General features: G+C 44.3%; 1 pseudogene across 1 annotated transcript; it reads right to left on the minus strand.

Annotated features, from left to right (window-relative positions):
• Window positions 1-1,435: 1,435 nt before the first annotated feature.
• Window positions 1,436-2,363, minus strand: LOC310859895 (branched-chain-amino-acid aminotransferase, mitochondrial-like; annotated as a pseudogene). The gene has a single exon. The product of its transcript is annotated as a branched-chain-amino-acid aminotransferase, mitochondrial-like (transcript).
• Window positions 2,364-7,300: the final 4,937 nt, after the last annotated feature.

Raw genomic sequence — 7,300 nt, forward strand, 5'->3', positions numbered from 1 at the left:
GGAACCCCCTGGAACTCCCTCAAGGACCCCTGGGGGTCCCCGGACCCCACTTTGGGAACCACTTATCTACTAATGGAAGAGTATAGGGAGACCATCCTCCAACGCCTGCAGATGTAATAACATATGCCATGCAGATTCTTTCAAATAAGTTCAACATTGCAGCGTTAACCTAAACCCTAAAACAGCTTATTGAGAAATAAGGACCAGCCAGATGTCTTCTCTTTCCATTATTGTCATAATCTTTCTATCCTCCTGACATTAAGATTTCCATAAAGATAGTAGTGAAAGTACTCGCCCACGTGCACAAACACACAGAGACACATGCATACACCTATGGGGATTTTGGTATTAAAGGCAATACATCTGTTGCATAGGCTCCTTCTAGGTTTGCTGCACATGTGGCATAAGTTCAAGGTTTCTAGATACCAATTTATTTATTTCAACACTGTCTGCTCTCTCTATTATCCATTTAACTAACTGTAGTGTATGAGCCTGGTGCTTATGTCATGGTGCTAATAACACGGCCCTCAGGACTGAATTCCCACTGTTGGCACAATACATGTTTAATATATTCAGCTCTGTTCTCAAGTCTGCAGTACATTTGTTCTATATAGAGTGGATTGCAGCAGTGTTTCCTAAAGAATAAAAGTACCCACTTTTGGGTCATGGACGTATTTCTTATGGGTCACAACGTTATATATTTAAATATATTTCTTTCCATTGAAATTATATATTCCAATGGATTTTAAAAATCTATTTTTATTTTTTAATATTTCCCCCTTGCCTCTCAGCCTGGTGGAGATAACAACCACAAGATGTCATAGTGACGTCTGGATGACGTCAGTGACGCTTCATAACCTACAGTATCAACCAAGGCGATTCCACATACAGCCTATATAAGCACTATACAACTGAAGACGGGTCTTACTTCTGCATCTGTCTGCGTGCTGTGAACCGACTCCAGCAGCCACAGAGGGATAGATAGCCCATCAGGATCACAGCAGGCCAATTCATTCTGTCCTTGTTGAAGAAGCACATAAGCGTCCTCCCTTCACACGCAGCAGAGGCGATGTATTCCAGCATGGCGGCATGGCGGAGATTTGGGCCTCTGCCACAGAAAGCAGCCTACGGTTTACCCAGGGATGTGATTCACCACCGGCGGATGTCGTCCGTCCCTGGCGGATCCGGGGAGAACATCATCTACGCCCTGCTCTGTACAGGGGCCTTGGTGGCATCTGTCTGGTATGCATACAAGACCACCATGTCGGACCATAACAGGTATAATGACCACATCTCTCAAATCAATGCCCGGCCCAAGACAGAGTGGAAGGCCAAACCATGGCCACCTGAGGGCAGAGACTCAGAGTAGGTGTCATGCTAAAGTTTACTTCAGCGTCCTCTGCAACCACCTCTTTGAAGGTTGAGAATGAATGATCTAAACCACCAATGGAGCCCAGTCACTGTGTTTGCGTCCATACTGAATATCACTAAGTTCTTTGTGGAATCTCCTGGCCAGATCTGGACCATTTTGCATGGTGGGAATGTGAAGTCTTTCCTTTGTACAGCAGGCTGCTCACAGGACAAACGACGCAGGCAGTCCCTGCTCCAAACACTTCCAGAACCCTTCCCGAGTCCATGGCTCCAAGCAGCTCCTTCATGCCTATTTTGCGCTCTGTCACTTTAAACTCGCCCACATTCTGGCCAGGTCCAGCAGAGACTGCCTGGTGATTCCAGGAAGAATGATGCCACCCTCCAGAGGAGGAGTGAGCAGCTCCTTCTCTCCAGTCTCAGTGGACCAGTATGAAGAGGTTCATATAGTGCCCACTTCGGTGATCTCCTCCTGTTCTCCGTGCAGCCACAGGACCTGCTGACACCCCTGTTTCACCGCCTCACTCTGCAAAGCTATGGTGGGCCCATAGTTTCCTCCCAACTTATACGCACCCACGCCTCCTTCCCAGGCCCTGACAAAGGCGGGGGCGGCCAGCAGGGAAACTGCCGCAGAATCCGTGGCAAAGTAGGGCCCCACAGGTCCAGCGATGACAAAGAGCAGAGCTTCTCCCGGTCTGGACACACCTAAGCAGTGCCCTGTTCCTATGAATGTGGGCCTGATGTAGAGGCTTGCATCCGGGTGAAGGGAACCCACTCCTGGTCGACCTGCACTAGCTTCCGGATGCACTCAAGTAGTTCCCCTTTGTCAAACGAAGGGAGGCAGCTCCGGTCAACATGGGACTGAACAGACGGACGTGCTCATCGACGCCGCGGTATGCCTTCATGCCTTCAAACACTGAGTAGTGCAGGGCAGAGGTGGCAGGGTGTAGGGACAGGTTCTGAAAGGGTTTTATCTGAGTTTTATTCTCAATCATAGCTCTGATAATGGGTAGGCAATGAACATTACTATATATGGACCGATCAGTAGATTTTATAACATAATGACAATAACAGATGTCACCAAAGAATATATATATAACGAACATTCCATTCTCTTTCATTGGCAGCAAATGGCTTTGCAAGTTAAAGTTATTGTTAAGATTACAAACGTGTAAGAATTATTGACGCCTTACCAAAGCCGATAGAAGATAAATGTTAGAGACGAAGCCCTACTGTAGGACATCCATCAATAAGGTTTCACTGTCAATCTAAAATATCATTGAATTGGGATTCCGCAATGATCATCCCAATTCGATGCTTCACCTGTGGCAAGGTCGTGGGGAACAAGTGGGAATCATACCTTGCCCATCTTCAAGGGGAGTATACTGAGGGTGATGCCCTTGATGCACTGAATCTGACGAGGTACTGCTGTCGGAGGATGCTCCTTTCTCACGTGGATCTGATAGAGAAGCTGTTAAACTATGCTCCCTTGGAGAAGATCAAGTCTGACCATGAAGAAACATTTCCAAGAACTGCCGACGACAACATGGATACAAGTTGACCACAGTGAATCATTGTGTGACATGCTTTAGTGTATCTCAGTGGTTCATCTCAGTGGTTCATTGTGTGACATGCTTTAGTGTATCTCAGTGGTTCTCAAACCTATTTCAAGGACCGCCACTTTGGTACAGTATGCATTGATTGATGTTTGCAATTGTCATTTCTGAAAGCCAGATGTTTTTTTTCAGAAATGACGTCATGTGGCAGCCATAGTGAGTGGGCACCCCCCTTTTTGAGGGGCACTAGCCCATCCTATGCAGAGCTTTGTGTGTATGTCTGTCCGTATGAACACGGAATGTGCTCAACTGATTGGCTGAGCACGGAATTTGATGTTTGATGATGTATGATGATAAGAGCGCCCCTCACTTCACACAAGTGTGATTTTTATATTAAAATTAAGAGAGGACTGACCGCAAGACGGGCCGATCTCCGATGTCATGCTAATGTCACAACGTTGTCATGTTCAAATGAGTTCCAAATGCAGCTATGCCCAAATATGGAGTGTGTTGTCTAACCTCAATGTGTTGTTATGGAATCAGGCGCAAACAAGCAAGGTGTTTTTTTTTCCCCTAACTAAAGCTTTCAAATGAATACAAGAAATGATACAAGAAACAAGACCATTGAAACATCAGACCACAGCTGTTGAAGAAACGCCCAGGTTCCATTTACAGGGTACCAAGCTCCCCATCCACTGGAACACTCTCATGACATCAGAGTCCTCCAGACTCTGATGACAGGACGTTTTCACCATCACAGATCTGATCCCAGAGCTGTCATACAAGAACGCTCCTGAGTGACCGAGTCGAACATCAAAGACAAACTGGAATGCACCAAATAAACATGAGTCTCGACATGGAGTTCAGTACCAGTAATCCACATTATGGCCTCATGGGGAAAATATGGTGCCTTAACTCACCTGACACGTACTGTGTCAGGTGAGTTATTTATTAATTGTACATTTTATTTAGCTTTTGACCCTGGTTTGGCATCCTCACCTCAGTTTGTCCTCTTTTCTTTTTTATTGGAGTGTTTTAGATGCATGGATCGCTGCAGAGACATCTCAAGAACAATAAACCCATCTACGGCCACGTATCCAGTTTATTATTTTCTTTTCTTAAAAAAAAAAAATACAATAAAGGAAAAATACCCAAACTAAATCTGCTTCCTATCATGCACCTGTAGCCCAACATGCCTTTCACTGTGTCACATGAGCGACTACCGGCGTAGCCTTCCGAAGCGTCCGGGTGTGTTTGCAATGCAACGTGGGAAGTGGGTGCAGTGAATGATTGCACGATAACCCCATTTCCGCCCACTTCTTACTTGTAAGACAAGCTTTATTAATACATGTCTAATAAAAACTATGTTCTCAGCTTGTGTGTGGAATACTTGCGCATTTTTATCTCAAGTCAACATCCCCTCATTATCCCGTGAGTCAGTGTGTTTGTGTGGGCGAGTCGTGCATAAATCACTTCAACAGTTCCAATTTGAAAAGCACTTCAAGCGGCTTCATGCTCCTGCCGACTGTCACAGCACCGTCCCAGCAGGAGAACGAACGTCTAGCTTTTAGTGTGTGTGCACAAACTTTGTCTTACACAAACATTAAATTCCCATTGACAACGAATGGACAATTTTACGTCATAGTGTAAACACAAACATTGCGTCTCACTTCACACGGGTGTGATTTTTCTATCTTACTGCAACAATGTTAAATAGTTAGTCTTGTCTTAACAACAAAAACAATGAGAATGGAGAGTCTAAACTCTACATCAGTGTTGTGCTGAAGAATAGCCCATCGGTAAGCTCACAACGTGCCCTATCGTGACGTGTTGTGAGCTTGTAGACTGCCTATTTTTGGAATGTGATAAAAGCTTTTACTAGAATCTGCCGGTGTCGTTTACAGCCGCTGAGCACGAAAGAGACATCCACTCATCTAAAAAGCCCTCGGCACTCCGAGGAGACTTCAGAGTGAGTGTGTGTGTGTGTGTGTGTGTGCGCGCGAGTGCATTCGACCGTGTATGTGCACGTGTCTTTGTGCGTGCACGGGAAGAGAGCGTATGTGAAATTAATGACGGATCCGGCGAGAGGGACTGCCGGTCCTCCGCTAAGTAATGGAGCTGTATCTGTTTTGGTGGAGCCCAGAGGACACTGGGCGCGTGCCGGCCATGCCTTTAATCTAAAGGGCACAGTAGGCCAGCCCATGGCCGCTCTGTGTTCCTCAAAGGCTTGGAACATGGGACATCTCAGCCAGGCAAACAGCAGACCCTGACTCCAACGTGAAGGCCCAAATATTATTATGCTTTTGAAACATGGGGTCTCTTTCCCAGCCATAACGCCCACTGACGTCTCTCTCCTTGAGAAAATCGCATCTCACTAAACATTCTGTGTGGCGTTTCTTTGTTTCCCAGTGAGGAGGAACACGTGCGACACAGGGAGCACGCACACAGGAACTCTGAGCGTCTCAGAAATAGCGGCAGCCGAGACAGAGAGGACAGGCGCAGAGACTGGAGGCACAGGGACAAGGATGAAGGGCGCCACAAGACGTCACACAGGTACAAAACACGCACACTGAATGAGTGTGTACATCTAGAAACGTATTCAGAGCTGAGTCACTGTGTCAAACTCCACTTTGCTGTGGTTGTTGTCAACGGTGTGCAGAGCCATGGTGACGCACACATGCACGCACAAGCACATGCTGTTTCTGAAATCTGTTCCTGTGTGCTAATTTACATATTATTATACGTAGGGGTATCCACTATCTACATAAGGAGCTAATCAGAGGTAAATTACCCAAATCACTCTACTGAATCAAAGCACTAAATAATGACTTGCAGGAGTACTCTTGCTACAGCTGCAACTAGTAACTATAATGCTGCTTGGTTTTGTATTGCCCTATGCTACCACTTCCATACTAGAATGTTACATTGAGATAGCTTGGCCATCGTTGGACATCAGAATAGCGTGCCTGCTGTTTAGAATGCATCTGTGTTTCCTCCTCCGCGTCATCAGTGCCCACACCCGAGGCGGGGTTGGCGAAAGGGCCTTTCTGTGTGGAGTTTGCATGTTCTCCCCGTGTCCCCTAGTACTAGGCACCCTCACAAAAAGCCTGCAGTAATCCTGGTCTCTAAACTGCCTCCCCCTGGCCAGTGGGGGCACCTGATGAAGGGGAACTGGTTGGAATAACGTGTTCCTTCCACGCGCTACGTCCAACCAGGGAAACTCCCCCCTGTCAGGTGTAAAGGAGTAACTCAGGCATGAGCGAAGCATGAGTTCAAGTTCGTTGCTCTGCCCATGTCCTCCATATATGGGGACTAGGTTTTCGGAGGGTGAGTATAGCCCAGGATCACATTAGATAATTGACACAGGGGTGAAAAATGGGTTACAAAATCGTGGGATAAAAAAAAAGGAATGCAGCTGAATGTTTACCAGAGGCTTGAGATGACATTGTCTTATTAGAGTTATGACAGAACATTGTCTTATTAGAGTTATGACAGAACATTGTCTTATTAGAGTTATGACAGAACATTGTCTTATTAGAGTTATGACAGAACATTGTCTTATTAGAGTTATGACAGAACATTGTCTTATTAGAGTTATGACAGAACATTGTCTTATTAGAGTTATGACAGAACATTGTCTTATTAGAGTTATGACAGAACATTGTCTTATTAGAGTTATGACAGAACATTGTCTTATTAGAGTTATGACAGAACATTGTCTTATTAGAGTTATGACAGAACATTGTCTTATTAGAGTTATGACAGAACATTGTCTTATTAGAGTTATGACAGAACATTGTCTTATTAGAGTTATGACAGAACATTGTCTTATTAGAGTTATGACAGAACATTGTCTTATTAGAGTTATGACAGAACATTGTCTTATTAGAGTTATGACAGAACATTGTCTTATTAGAGTTATGACAGAACATTGTCTTATTAGAGTTATGACAGAACATTGTCTTATTAGAGTTATGACAGAACATTGTCTTATTAGAGTTATGACAGAACATTGTCTTATTAGAGTTATGACAGAACATTGTCTTATTAGAGTTATGACAGAACATTATCTTATTAGAGTTATGACAGAACATTGTCTTATTAGAGTTATGACAGAACATTGTCTTATTAGTTATGACAGAACATTGTCTTATTAGAGTTATGACAGAACATTGTCTTATTAGAGTTATGACAGAACATTATCTTATTAGAGTTATGACAGAACATTATCTTATTAGAGTTATGACAGAACATTATCTTATTAGAGTTATGACAGAACATTATCTTATTAGAGTTATGACAGAACATTGTAAGGAAGCTTGAGCTCATCATTATTCTTACACACTTAAAGTTAACAACACGTCACAGAATATTTG

This window comes from Protomyctophum parallelum (genome assembly GCF_964188405.1).
Source record: "Protomyctophum parallelum genome assembly, chromosome: 6".
Classification (NCBI taxonomy): Eukaryota; Metazoa; Chordata; class Actinopteri; order Myctophiformes; family Myctophidae; genus Protomyctophum; species Protomyctophum parallelum.